Raw genomic sequence first — 16,626 nt, forward strand, 5'->3', positions numbered from 1 at the left:
TGTCCATTAATTCTGGGTTGGACATGGCTTTATACGTCAGGCACAGATCACCTCTGAACAGGCGGTATGCCATTGAGTAGAGCTGGAGTTTCTTTAACCGGGCAGCATATGGCATCTGTTTGAGCCCTTTGATCCTCTTGGTGAGGTACTTTTGGGTCTTTCCAGTTGCTGCAGGTGTCTGGTAAGGTACATCCCAAAAGGGGCATTGTACTCAATTATGGGCCTGATGAGGGATGAGTAAAGAGGCACGGTGACCTCCCCTGATCTAGATGTGAATCCCTTCATGATTAGGTGGGCTATATAAAATGTTTTTTTAACCACTTTGGCCACGTGGTTGTCAAATGAGAGATTGCTATCAGCTTGGGTCCCCAGGTCCCTAATTACTTCTTCTGTACTTAATGGATTACCACATATGTGGTAATTTGTGGGCACTTTGTTTTTGCCAAAGGGGATGACTATACACTTTTTGGCGTTTAGCTTGAGGCCATGGCTCTGGCACCAGTTGTCTGTTTCTATGGCATACATTACTGTGGAATACACCATTAAAGGTTGTCTGTGTATACATATCTGTGTGTCATCTCATGTTCTTTGAATAGTGAGTGGGCTATGTGTAATTTAGTACTCCTGTGCAAGTGTAAATGTAATTTAGTAGGTTATACAGCAAAATGATGTTGTTATAGCGATTTCACACGGAAAATAGAATGTGCTGCAGTGGGACTCAAATCGAGAATGCATGCTCGGTAGGCAGATGCTCTGACCACTACACTATTGCAGTTCTGCATAACTTGCATATATCTACCTTAATGTCATACCCATGCTCCCTTTCCCAGGCCCCCGAGCTCCACGTACACAGCATCCATCCATTCTGCAGTTGCTAGCCCTGCCATACCACACCTACACATGTTTCCCTCTCTGCACGTCTCGGTACTCCTCCATATTACTGTCTCAATGCAACCTTTTGCAGGCTCTTCATCCGTTTACTCCATGTATGTTCGAGCCTTCCCTTCATCCACCTCTGATACTGTGGGGACATAATTGTGACCCATAAAGCCTTGTGCGTCCCGGCAGGGATGGACCTGTTGTTGTGTCACAAGTACACTTCACTTGTCTACACTGTTTCTCCCATTGGTAGCATCCTGCCTGGGGTTTGAGAAGCAATGCTTTGCTCACACACCAGAGCAGCCTCATCTCCCGCTTCCGCGGATGAAACACACCCCCAAGCTGTGCCCAGTTTTCCATTCCTCTCTTCAGTATTATACACGACTACTGTTCTCACAGTATGCGTGGACAGGCACTGTTCATTGATACTCATAGACTGCTTGGAATACTGTGATTGAGCACTGTGCACGTTTGCTGGTATTAATGTACATACTTACATACATTTCCTCTACTGTTGACTGACTGTGCCGGATGATACGTTTGTGATAACAGCAGCTAATTGTATATCTGCCATGCCTTCATGGTAAGTCACTTGGACTATAGTGTTTGGGGGGGGGGGCATGGGAGTGCTGATTATGTTGTTACTGGCCACGATGAGGGCTGTGGGCTGAGGTGTGCCTAAGGCACTGTGGGAGTACTGTGGGCGGGTATGTGCTGGTGTGCGCAAGGTTCAAACTTGCTTCCCTCCGCTTATGGCTTCTTAAACTGGGTTGGCCTCCACATTGTTTAACCAGTGTGGCCATTGCTTACTGCCACCCAAACAGGCATACTCCCTCTTGCTGCCGCATACCCCACACTACTTCATGTACATGTCGGTATTATACATGCTTAACCCAGGTGCACATGTCAGGAATGACTGTTCACAAAGGTCAGTGTAAGGTTACGTGGGATTCCAGTTTAGCATTTCTGGATAGGTTACACTCAGTTATTCAGGTTAGGTTTTGTTATACCATACCTGTCTTTTAGAGTAGATGTCAATAGTGGAGGTGTAGGCAGATAGGTGGAGGGGGGACATCTTAACTGTATAGTAGGCCATTCGACTGATTGGTGGGGGAGCAGTAGTGCAGGTTTGCAGGGTGTTGGGATATGTATGTGAGGCAGGATAGGAGGTGTCAGTGTCAGTAGCTGGTGTAGGGGTATGGAGTGTAAGGGGGTGGTGGACTTTGCCAGGTGGTGAGCAGGTGGTGAAACACGTGTGCTTGGGTTTTCCCTTCATGTGTTATTTACATGTGTAGTCTGGGACAGCTGCAGTATTACACCTGGCTTGGGGGTTCCAGATTCTGCCAATATAATTGTGTGGAGGGTGTCACCTACTTTTGACTGTGAACATTACTATGAATGCAACAGGGGTCAATAGGTAAGTGGTGTTATTGGGCCACACAGAAGGGCTGATAGTAGGGGACATGTCCAGGGATGTGCAGGACAGCTGATGAGAAGGTCCACAACTGGACATTTCATCTACAGTGACAGCTGTGTATATACCCTGCATTTGGGGGTAGGACTGGACACTCACACCCCTGGGTGGGGTGGGGACAGCAATAATACCTTGTGATGCCGATTAGTTTGGCTTACATGCCTACAGTGGAGTGTTGCGACCATATTTTCTTTGGTGTCATTTAGTGGGTTTGCAACAGCACATCTGGTTATTCCATCCATTGCCCTGTAAACTAGACATTGCTGCTGTGGGACGCGTACTGGGCTGGTTAGGTGTCAGGTCTGCCCAATGTACACTATTGCTTACATCCCTGGTGCAGTCCACATAGAACTGCTCCAGCCAACACCTGCATGCCTAGACCCATACTTACATACCTATAGTTCTCCACCCGCACCTCCCCTTCAGCACACTTCCTTACTCTGGGTGCAGGTCGGATCTGCCCACACCAGTACACACTACCCATTCCCCACTTCTTGGGACGCATCACGCATGTTGTCTCGCCCCATGGATCATCAGGCTGACCCAACCTTGTAGACCGAGAACATGTATGCACTGCCGTTCAACATCTGTATAATGGCTGGAAACCCGAAAAGGTTTGAATTTTTGGGTTGTCCTACAAGGGACATTCTTGTCTTTGTTTCAAGATTAGACCTGGCGGGTCTCTCCCATTGGTTGTATCCTACCTGTAGTCTAGATACCAGCGGTTTGTATAATTTTATTGTGTGTTTGTATGTTTCACCTGTCTAGCGGGGGGGGGGGGGGGGAGTTTGATGCTATGTGTTACAAGTTTGTTGATTGGACCCTCACCCCATTGGCACGGCCTGTAAACATATGTAATTCTTAACTGCTGTATCATATCCTAGCTATATATATATATATATATATATATATATATATATATATATATATATGTGTGTGTGTGTATTGTAGTCTAGGTATGTACACACCCCACCTTGATAGGTCATTGCACGGGCTTGCTCCTATCACAAGACAATTTTTGGGGTGTCCCGCAAGAGACACTCCTGTCTCTGTTTCAAGATTAGACTTCTCAGGTCCACTGTGTCCCCCCCCAGTTGTATCCTGCCTGTGGTCTGGGGAGCAGTGTATTGTTTACATTGTTTGTGGGTTTGTTTGTATGTTTCCCCTGTCTGGTTGGGGGGGTCATGCTACATGTTACACGTTTGTTGCTTGGGCCCCTCACCTCCATTGGTATGGCCTGTGAACATATGTCATTCTTACGTGCTGTATCTTATCATAGCTATATATCTGTGTATATCTACACACACACACACACACACACACACACACACACACACATATATATATATATATATATATATATATGTCTGTATGTATATATATATTGCTGTATACATATATATATATATATTTATATATATATATATATATATATATATATATATATCTAATGACATGTGGATGTATGGATGTCTGCATATGTATATATGTATATGTGTGCATTTATTTATATGTCTATCTATGTATATATATATATATATATATATATATATATATATATATATATATATATTTGTACTACAAAGAGGGGGAGGTATATATCTATATAGTTATGGGTATTTATACAAACACATACACCTCTAAATATTTAGCTACATATCCTGTAATGCTGGCTGGAATTGCTGGATACTTTGTTTCGTGTGCATAACGGCCAACCTTGTGTGCCACGTATGCTTTGCGATACCTATGACTAAATCCGTTAGTGTACACAGAGTCACACGTGACATCTATTGTTAGTACCAGGAATACATTCATCCAAAGCAGGACAACCCACACATTGGGTATTCGACCTTTGCCTACACCCAGGTTTACGTAGGTATCCCTGGCTATGTGCATAGTCTACGGCATCTGCCACACCTAGGATACTTGGGTCGGAACATCAGATGTGATGGGTCCCGAGGGGGGTGGGGGGGCAATGTGTGGTGGTATGGTAGCTACGGGCCAGTAACCAGGGTAGGGATGGTGGCTGTGTGTGTGCTGCGGGTGGGTGGAAGCAGAACTGTGGGTTATGCATGTATGGTTTGGGGATGGCTTGGGTTGGATGGGCCTGTACTGCTCGGCCCACCTAGTGGGTGGGGGACAGGGGTATGTGATGTTGACATGTGACACATGACAGAGGGCTAATTTAATTCCCTAGTTCAATGACAGACATACAATACTATGAGCTTGGTAATGTCTTCCAGGGTGGACGTGTTTGGCTGGGTGGGGAGGTATGCAAATTCGTACGTGACGTATATTGTTTGGGGTCTCTCAGGCCCATTGACGGTGTATGTGGACATATATGTTTCTGTTCATCTATCATTGGTATCTGCATATGTCTGGCCATATATACCTCTGTGGGTATATTTATTTGCTTACATATTTCTAACTATGTTGGAATATACCTACGGAGACATATATCTGTGTACATATGTCACTTGATGTGTATATGTGGACATATAGATGTTGACATATATATATATTTAGTTGTCAGCATTTGCATGCATATCTGTTCATATATTTGTATATATATGTATATATCTCTGAATATTTATATATATGTATATATATGTGACTACATCTATAGATATGTTGTATCTGTTTAGATAGTGATATATTTGCTCACACATGCCCATCTAGCTGTTGATACACATTCTCTGTACTGTTGCATGACTGGGCTGGGGTTATGTTTCTGACAACATACAATTTCTGCATATCTGGCATGGCTTAGTGGTAGATTGTTGTGTGCATGGTCCTGGGTTCCGGCCTTGCAGAAGCTGTTTGCTTTGTTTCTCGGCAGAACACCGGCCATTGGATATGGTGTGCTTAAGGCACTTTCAAGCGGTTGTAAGTGGGTTTGTGCAAAGGTAAGCACTGCTGGCTTCCGGTCACAGTGCCTTACACCCAGTTAGCTTCTCCTTTCCTTAATCTGTGTCGGCGGTGCTTCACTCTGTGCAAATGCACTTGCACACACTTACTGGTGCTTACATCTGCTTACTACTGCTCATCTGTGCTTATGTCTGCTTACTGCTGACTTATTCATTATGGTACTGACTCTTCACATGTGCATTTAATGCAGTACTCTATTTCACATTTAAATGTTATTTAGTAGGTTGTACAGCAATAAAATGTAAATAAATTTTCATATACAGGTTTCACATGGAAAACGGTATGTGCTGCAGTGGGACTTGAATCGGGAATGCCTGCTCGTTAGGCAGACGATCTGACCACTACACTATTGCTGTGCTGCTTCATTTGCATATATCTTCCTTTTTATCCTCTTCAGCCTTTTAAGCTGCTTTAACTGTAGCTAAGTGATGGACACACCCGCGCACCTATGGTTAGCTGTACTCGGGGTTTTAAAAATGAATAAGGGGGTTACTTCTTTTTATTTTTATGTCCTGTTGCTGTTGTACACATGGGAGACTGTTGGTGGGGATATGCGGACACCTATGAGCAGTCTCGCTCATTTATGGACATTTTCTGCAGTTCTACTTTGCAGGGGAGTGTTTATTGTAAGTGATCTGCTCTTAGACAAGCCCCCTGCACTCATACATGCTCCATGTAGGATTAGGGGTTCAGGCAGCACACCTTCATTAATATGCATGGCGCTATGCCGTCCTCATCCTAAATGTTTGCTTCCGTGCAGGACTAGACTAGTCCTGCATGGAAGATTAGTAAATCTGGGGGTTAGTCTATCAGGCTTTGTGTTTCATAGTATTGTTTTGTCTAGATTTTTGGCATGTGTTAGCAAGGTCTCTTTCTTAATCAGCTAAAGTGAGCATCTTGGAGACCGGGCTATTTAGATCACTAACTCTGATAGTGAAATATATAATTTTGTTGATTTTATTTGTCTTTTTAAATAAACTTGCTTTCAATATATATAAGAATGTTTAAGTGATTAAATAATGATATACATTTGAGTTTCAAACTTAATTTCCTTCAGAAAATGCATGCTAACACAAGTACTGTTATTCTAGCAAATTTCTAATTTTATAAGTGCAATATTTAAAATCTGCCCCTAGTCCCCTCAATATTTTTGGCTTTCTCCCGATTTCATGAGCCAAGAAATTGAGAGTTATGTATACCTCTGAATTTTAAATGACTGTTGCAGCCACTGATCAATTGGATCTGCTTTAAAACATTGCAATTTCATAACATTTTATTTATTTAACATTTGTTAACCTGGAAAGTACGACTTGGAACAAAGCCAATTTTCAGCAGAGGCCTGGGGAGAAATGCTCCAGATGCATGTCTTTGTAACGTGGGAGGAAACCCACACGAATGCAGAGAGGACATGCAGACTCCACACAGAAGGCACCCCAGCCAAGAATTGAACCAGAGAACCTCTTGCTGTGAGGTGACAATGCTGCCGCTGCACCACTGTCTGTTGAAATTCAATGCATTGAGATCATAATATCGAAAATACAAAGCACTGAAAAATAAAACAACGAAACCTCAGAACACTGAAACTTTGCTTTATAAGATTGAAAACTACAAAGCACATGTAAATAACATCCCCTCCAGCTATAACAACACCAAACTAACAAACACACTTTTTACATTTATGCAGGTAGGCAAGCCCTGCACTCCCCATATGGAGAGCTCTGCCCCCCCCCATAACTTAAATATACCATGCCCAAGATCGCACTACAGTGGAAAAAAGTTAATTTCCCAACCCCACTGTAACATGATCACCATACAGAATTTAAACATATGGATGTGTTGCTTTCATGGAAGTTAAGTTAGTGCTCTGAGAAGTGCTGGGAGAAGTCAGGAGGGGAAAAAGTGTTTATTTTGCCAATCTGTACGTGTTTTTAGCCCATACAGGTAAGTGATTTAGACATTATGTTTACATTCTGTATGGTGATCGCGATACAGTGAGGTTAGGGAATTATCTTTTTTTTCACTGTAGTGCAATCTTGGAGTTGGTATATTTAATTTATGGGGGGTGTGGGGGCAGAAATGTAGTAAAAAGTGTGTTTGTTAGTTTGGTGTTGTTATAGGTGGAGGGGATGTTATTTACGTGTGCGTTATAGTTTTCAATGTTATGATGCACACTTTCATTGATCTGAGTTTTCATTGTTTTGGGTTTTCAGTGTTTTAGGATATCAATGTTATGGTCTCAGTGTTTTGAATTTCACTGTTATGAAATTTCAATGTTTTAAAGTAGACCCGATCAATCAATCTCTCTCTGTTTTTCATGCACACTTTGCATTCATGCACACAAGCACTTACGCTGTCATACAAGAGACAGAAACATAAACACACGTGCACACACACGCACACAGACACACACACACACACACACACACACACACACACACACACACACACACACACACACACACACACTTTTGCATTTTTTAAATTATCTGTTTCTTTTAATTTTGAACTTGCTAAACAGTAAAAATGCTGCTTAAGACTGAAAAATAATAGTGTATGTCAGCCTTCTTACAGTCCAAGCTTCATGGCAGCGTAATTTGCTGCCATGTAGTTGCAGACTCTTTTTTTAGAGGGCATTACCTGTACACTAACACCCTGCTGGAGAACATTCATTCTTCTATCACAGTAGTGATATACAGGTCGCCCATTCTTTAATAACAAATATCTGTCAGGGTGAATGATCACTGCAGCATGTATGTGATATAGGATACAGGGTACCATGTGTTGTTTTACTTAAGATACATTTTACTTGTTTACTCATTATGAGGCATTCCTCAATAAACACATATGCTTTAATTCAATTACCACATGGCTTTTCAGGGTTAACATCTTAATGTCTTTGAATTTTAATACATAGAAACAGAGCATTATTCCCAATTGTCTAATTATTGTTTAATATAATCTGAAGGAGTATCTAAATTTCACCTTATTGCCTTGTAGTTTTAGGAGCTAGATATGCACACATTTCTACATCTCTTATAGTTAACTGAGAATTGTGTAAAGACTCATGAGATACTACAAGTATACAGGCCAGTTTTGGTTTCCTGCACCACCCACCTTTGAACTCTCATCATCATGTGACTAATTCATATATTCTGTGCCAGAAGTTTAAAAAATAATGTAATTAATGGCATTGAGAGTAAAACAATACCTTCCCTTGTCTGTCTAATGACCTTAAAACAATCTCTGTTTGCTAATTTACTTTGCAAATCAAATAATCTTTTTGATATGTTTTATTTGAATAATGCATTCCCAAAGAACTCTTATCATGTTTCAGTGCTTCCACTGACAAAGCCATTCAATGCTGTTGAAAGCTTTTTAGGTACACAAATGAAGTTGTGTATGTAAAACATATTCCACAAGATGACAGCACTAATGCTTCCGATGAGTTTCCAAGTATGGGGACACACCGGCGAACAGCACTTCTAGTCTTAAGAGTACTCTGCTTGAATGCCAAACAATCCCACACTCAGACAACAACACTTTTAGTTATAAGACTAAGCATAAGAGCTGGAAATGATGACCACAGAGATGGAAACGCTATCTTAGAGCTGACAGATATCTCATCTACCCATGTATGCTTTCTGTACCTTATCAGTAGACTTAAAATCACTGGTTGCAGAAATGCTTTTGTAGCTATAGTGCAACATCCTTGTACACGAGAAAATTGTACTTTTGTTATCTCACACACACACGCACACACACACACCCACACACACACACACACACACACACACACACACACACACACACACACCCACCCAAACACAGACACACACACACACACACACACACACACACACACACACACACACACACACACACACACACACACACACACACACACATCTGTGTTTCAAGAAGGCTTAACTGTATCATTTTGCAGGACCCATCTCCATATGTCTTAGTCTTTCAATGCCAGCTGTACTGATATGAAAGACTCAGGAATATTAAACAGTCAGAGTGTGTGCAACAAATCAGTTCATCAGTTAATCAATCAAGCAACTAATTAATCAGTCAGGTTTACTAACAAGCTTAAAATTAATCTTACTACAGTAATTTCAAATAACAGAAATAAAAGATATAACACAATGTAAGATTCAGCAATGAGTAACATTTCATTTACTGTGGGCTGGCAGCTTTGCAATGCCAATTTCTCTTTGGAATGTGGATGCCACAAATAGCTTTTTAATTAAATAATTTTCAATGTTAATATAAGTATGCACTTTAAATAAACCACACACTCACAAGTTTGTTTATTAAAAGAGGAAATAACTTTAGTTAAGATCATTGAAGTTATCGTAGTTTTCAGTAGATATTTTTATGAATATTTTCATAGAGGTAGAACGACAGAAAAACATTTCTTAAAAAAAGACAAAAGTTAAAAAGCTTGTCTGCAGTTTAGTGAAGCTCTTAAAAGCATTACAACTAATGCGTAAACATTCCTTAATTTAAAGTGTATTGAGGAATGAAAGCAGGTCAAGATAACAGGCTTAAACAATGGTGGTCTCATGTGATAAATATTTTTTGTGAAGCGGAAAAAAAATCTAGGTATATTCAACTAGAGTCCTTAGTCTGAAATAAACGATGATCTACAGTCCAACTGTCTTGCCTTCCCCAAAATAGAAAGAAAGGAAGTGAGGACATCTGTCTTTGTGGTTTTCTCCTTGGAATTACTGCACTTTATAACACTCAGGTAGGCACTTCTTGTGCTTGTAAACATACAGCTGTCTACTCTGAAGTGATGGATTAGTGTAGCATTTACATCTGGCGTTTGGACTAGCCTAAGCCAACACCCAAAAGTGTTGACATGGCAAGACATTCCCTACATTCCTGCCTTGTCAAAGGACTACACTTTCTTTAGTTCTAAACTAGCCACATAAGGCCATACTTGGAAGATCGTTTTGGAGGATATCACTGGTGCAGTGTATGTAGGCCATTTCTTATACACAGCCTGGAAAGAATGAATGGAGTCATTTTTTCATTCACACATGCAAACATTCTCACTGTTTCTACTTTAACTCTTTACGTTGTTACTGAGCGATTTATTTTAAGTTTGAACCCTTTCAGAAGCATAACTACTCTTTTCACAATGTCTGCAAATGCATTCTTTACAACAATTTCACATTGTCGTTTTTATTTATTTGTTACATGGGTAAGCCCACTAGACAGAAGCATTATCTAGGTAAGTCCACTACACACTTTCCCCTTTTCAGGGCCAACCCAGGAGCACTGTTTCATTAAATGACTTGTTTAGAGTTACACAGAAGGCAAACAGAGGATGAAGGAATCAAAGCTGCTATTAGAGGAACAACTCATTCATTTACTCTTCTGCAATAACTGACAGACTGCGTGCTGAGGAAACCTGACAGATTTTTCAACAAAATGTAGTAGTTTCATCAGACTACAGATCAATATTATTTGCATATATTTTGTAATCTCTACCTAAAATTGGACTGCAAACTTGAAAACTATAATCGGTTAAAACACGTAACTAATATAGCATAATACAGAGTACATGTCATTTGAGCTATGCTCACTTCATCTTAAGACAAAGGATCAAAAAGGTTATCTAATACATACTTCATCTAATCCTAGCCTATATTATATAAACCCTTAGTTTCATCCCCCACACCTACTTCACTACTTACAAAACTATAAGAAAAGTAACACCTGGGTTACAAAATAAGATTTTATATTAATTATTAGTGTTGTCTGTATATGCATATTGTACAGGTTAGGATTAGGTGAAATGTTTATTGGATCACTTTTTTTTCTGTAAGTTGTGTTTTGATGAACTATGTTTAGGTCAGCTGAATGTAACTTCATAGTGAAGATATATTTGAAATTCAATAGTTACTTAGCTTGTGTTCTGTGATATCTTCTAGAGCTTACTGAAGAGGTCTGTTTGCTTCCATTGGAAGAGACTGAAATGATGGTAATAGTGACTGCAGGTTATTCAGAAGTTTCAATACCTATAAAGGTATTTTTCCTGCACTGCTTGACAATCTCTTCCCTTGACAGAGAGAAAAAGAGGAGGTATACACACGCACACACACACACACACACACACACACACACACACACACACACACACACACACACACACACACACACACACACACACACACACACACATACTTTGATGCAACCACGTGAAAAGCAAACACTATAGCAGCCTAATCTGGATGCAGAATTTTCCCAGAACACAGAATGTAAGTTAAAATATTCCACTGTAAGAAACTTGCTTATCTGTGTTCACTATTTGGCCTTTTCCATCAGTATCCTGTTTTCTAGCTGACCTGTGCTACCAGGTCTTTATGCTGCTTCTATGAAATCTGTTTCCTCTACTGTCCTCTAATTGAACCACCATTGTTTGCTGTTTTCACACTCCCACACCATCCTTTATCTCTTCTTAGCTAGACATATTTGCTTTCTTTTTCCTTGTGTCTCCTTTATACATTAAACCCTGCCATCGTTATGTCATACCCTGCATCTTTGTCTGTTTACGCACTCCTTTTTGTGGCAACACATCAGTCCAGATGCTTCCCGAGGATTTTGATGTGCTGTTACACTGGCCTCAGCCACTGGGCTCTTGGTCATTGACCCCTGCCCCCCTTTTCATATGCTCCTCACCTCCTTTTCGATTTTTGATTATTCTTCCTGAGGATCATCCCCATTCCACTTCCTGTCAAATTCTATGTACATTGCATTTCATGGAGCTATACTTCTGAAGTTTATTTCTTAGAATAGTTACTTTACCTTTACGTCTTCTGAGTAGAGTGCTTTCAGTAATTTTGACTTGTTATTTTTCCACTAACTAGTGTAAGTGCCTTTGCCTTGCAACACACATTCAAAGAAAATGAGAAGGACTTAGGTGCAGATATCCCTTTGTATCGGTTATTTCTGTCTGAGGTGTGTTTGCATTGTATGGGCAGCAGATAATAAACAAATGAGGACACTGTCTATCTCTAGTTAATAAACTAAATTTCTCTTCCCTTAGGCAGTCCCTAAGATCATGTCACCAGAGTGCATTTTTACTTCCTAGACCTGGCTTCAAGTTGACAACAAGTGACAGAATTTTATACAACATTACCACATCTACCTAAAACTACTTTTAAATCACATATGAAACAAGATAAAATCTGAATAATTTAAAGCCAAATTGCTGGCACACTTTGCTGAATAATATAAATATACCTATTGCTATGACAATGGCTAGCATACTCTTTCTCACATTATAGTTATACTCAAAAATGTTCAGCTTCCTTGATTCTCTTAATATGATATTATTATAAATGCAATGATGACTTAACCACTGCATGTCCATCTCAGTTGTTTTGTAAGTATCTATAGCTATGCCCTAATAATTAGTCAAAGCCTTATTTATATAAAAAGTATTACACTGCCGATAAATGATATATATTAGACATAGTATTTATGCTCTAAAACTGAAAAAAATAATAAACTTGTCATAGAGAGATTCACGCTTATTATAATAAGGTTCTTACATGTGATTCTCACTATTATTACCAAGCTTCACTCTCTCTCACAATTAACAGCCACCATAGAACTGCAATGGAAACCTACTGACAGTTTTGAAAGTTGCAACACACTTTGCACTGCCTCATAAAAAAAACAATAAAAAATTAACATGCAACAGAGCAAATCACATATCAATTTTAATGGTCTAGGTAGAGTAGAAGTACACTTTGCTTCTAGCCACCATTTGTGTGTTAGTATATGGTATATTACAGCTTTTAAAGGACAGCTACATCTCTGAAACAACTGTTCCTTTCTGCAGTGTATTATCCTCACTACAGAATGATCCCATTTCTTCCACATATTAAAAAACATGACTTATCAGTTTCTTCCCACTGTGACTTTTCTGTACATCCCCATTATATGTCTGAGGACTGTATCAGCAATCCTCAGAACAACAACAATTTAAATGCAATTATAGGTAAATATTTACTAAGTCTGAAATTTATGTACCTTGGGGTATTCTGCCTTCTCTTCTCTTCTGTTATGAGCAGTGATCTCAGAATTAGTATATATAAGTAATGTGATTATAGAGACTTGCACTACTCATTGGGGGGTCCTGGGGCTTGCCCCCTGGAAATAAGCACTTTTCTATGTAATAGTAACTTTCATGCTTTGCTATTACATTCTGTGGAACACACATGTTTTCAGAACTTTGTGTGCATGTAGAGTTACAAACTCCTAGTCAACTAACTCAGTGCACTCAACATTGAGGCTGAATGGAGTCTCGCGATGCTTTATTTAGGAATTTGTCTCTCCTGCTCTTGTATCATTTTGTCTATCACACTTGAAAGTTTCTTGCCCCCTCCCCGAAAAAATACACAAAACATGATACTTATTGCTCTTTTTGTTATTTCATACCCACTGGGGTCAGAAAGCTGTTTACTGTCATTTACAGCTATATTCTTTCCTTCCCCTGGGGCCATAAGGCCATTGAACCTTTAGTAATCTGAAGGTGAAGAAGCCTGATCACCACCAAAAGCTTTGTTAACCAGGAAATATAATACTTTGGTTGATTTAGTGAAGGAAGGTAGGAAAAAGCAGGACCTGAAACTTACAGATCTCCAAATTTAAAAACGCCTGTTCTATCACAGCTATTTCATTACACTTCTATAAGAAGCTTTTACAAATCTTGTAAAATATATGCAGGGAAGACGTATATAAGAATCAGTGCTAACTAGTCACTGATATTTTACTGGGGATTCTCAAACTTAACAGTATTTCCTGTTGTTTACATTCTTAATGAATGGAACTGAACTGTAATCTGACAAGAGACATTATGGCAAACTAATCTTGTTAGCTGTGTCCTAACAGAGCCTTGTGACCAAAAAGTATCTTTTCAAGGAAACAAGATCATATCGATATTTGCCACCTTGAGGTTATTCAGGGTTAATAAAATATATGATTTCATATCTATCTATCTATCTATCTATCTATCTATCTATCTATCTATCTATCTATCTATCTATCTATATGTATAGGGTTCCTATCAGATATTCGAACTTCTGCATGTTCGAACCTCATATTGTCGAGACCATAAGTCTGAATTTGAGTGTGGCAGAGTGAAGTTCTGAAAGCTTTTAAAAGCTGCTTTACCTTCTGCTGCTGTTCATTGCCAGCAAGCACTGTCCTCTGTTAGAACCTAGTGTGAGATTTGATCTTAACACAGCTTAGGGTTTCCTTAACAAGGTTTTGTTAAGCAGGCTAAGTTCTGTTAAGATCGTCTCGTGCTAGGGAAGCATTTATCAAGTTTATCTTTTTTCCAGTTTTGGAGCATAATCATGGTGCCGTATCCACTGCAAATATGTAAAATCAGGTCTCTGATCATAGCGTCAGTTTGTACTGTGTTCTTGAAATGGACTCTAAAGAAATTCATATCTTTAGCGTGATTATTGAGGTAAATTGTTGATATCCATTCCTCAAGCACATAAATTTGTTATGTAAAGTTGACCTAATTATAATTTTCTATATATATTTTACATGTATTTAATATAAACTAATGATGTTTTTTTATCTGTGTGTTTTGCATAGGTCTTTGCCGAAAAATGTCTTTGGATTAGACCAGTAGCCTGGTTGACAAGTAAATAAAATAAATCAATAAATAAATGACTTAGACAGAGGGCTGGGCTGGATTTTGAAAGACTCACTATTAGTGCCAGTTGCACTGGAGTTATGCTGATTTATGAACAGGTGTTAACTAGATTAACTCATTCACTCTGGAAGTAAGTGTTTTAAAATCCCAGTTAGAATTTTAATAATCCCTACTACTTCTAAAACTTGGTGTAATTATCATGTTAAGGATATGTGTTGCTCCTAGAAAGACACGTGTATATAAATTATTTATCCAATACTTAAACATTGATAAAGTATGTATTATGCCACAAAATGCTTTTTCACAGACAAATATTGATACATAAAATGCATTATTATACTGCCATTATTATAGAAAAGTATCAGCATCCTGCCTACATCAGAAAAATGATACAGGCAGACCACGTACAGTAAAACTGAAAAATACCTACCTTAGCTCACAATAACTCACACAACACACATATTCACACACACACACACACACACACACACACACACACACACACACACACACACACACACACACAAGATTGTAATGTATACTCGATAATCCATTAAAAAATAGACGGGGTTGGAGAAAGCTGCACTCAGTAAGAGTTAGCATACAATCATTTTTCAGTATGCTTGGAGTCTTATTATGCTACTTGCAGATAAAGCAAAAAATTGCTGAACAGTCTCCGTTGTATGAGGCCATCATTAAAAGAACTCAGATTCAGGATTTCCTGTAAAAGAGAGGGGGAAAAAGATCCTGATGTGAATATGTGTCAGAGAATGTCAATATTCATGTAGAAATATCTTCCTCTTTTGCTTTCATTGGTGTCCTTGATTATCTTGAATACTACGTGTCATGTTTGAAAGACATAGTTTTAAGGCACAAGCTTTAATTCACACAATCAAAAATCCAACAGTTAAAAAAAAAAACACTTGGGGGGGCGTGGCCAAGGATGAACACAGGATAGCAGCAGATTTCTTCAGCTCCACCAATTTCATTACATTGACAGGAATTAATTACTTAAAAAATTAATTTTTGAAGTAATTTTCTTTCTAAATATGTTTGTTTTATATAGTTCTTGAACTATATCTAAAAAAAAGAAAGGAAATCTTAATAATATTCCTGTCAGAAATTACTTTGGAAATTTTCCTGTCAGTTTATCAGTCTGAAATGAGTTCCAGTAAGACAAATTCTCAAGACGCCAGCATCAAGAAAGAACTTCAGTCTCTGATAATTATAGTCCAGCAACTTACTGCTAAGATAGATAAAATGGATACTAAAATAGACACTTTCATAGAAAAAACTACAAAACAAATAGACTTGTTACATATGGACCTGCAACAACAGAAGATCCAGATGACAGGCATAGAAGAAGCTGTGAATGACATGGAAAATAGAATACAAGAAGAGGAAATCAACATTGAGTTTCTGCTGAAACAAAATACACATTTACAAACAAAGCTGGATGACCTGGAAAATAGATCTAGGCGCAATAACATTAGGATTTTTGGACTGCCAGAAAATATTGAAGGTAACAATATTACTTCTTTTTAACAACATGGCTCCCAAAAACTTTAGATTTACCAGAAGCATTCTCTTTTGGCATCGAAGAGCACATAGATCTATAGCTAATACTAACTCTAACAAAAACTATCCTAGATCA

The sequence above is a fragment of the Protopterus annectens genome, chromosome 2.part2, assembly GCF_019279795.1.
Source record: "Protopterus annectens isolate FY-2018-M chromosome 2.part2, PAN1.0, whole genome shotgun sequence".
Classification (NCBI taxonomy): domain Eukaryota; kingdom Metazoa; phylum Chordata; order Ceratodontiformes; family Protopteridae; genus Protopterus; species Protopterus annectens.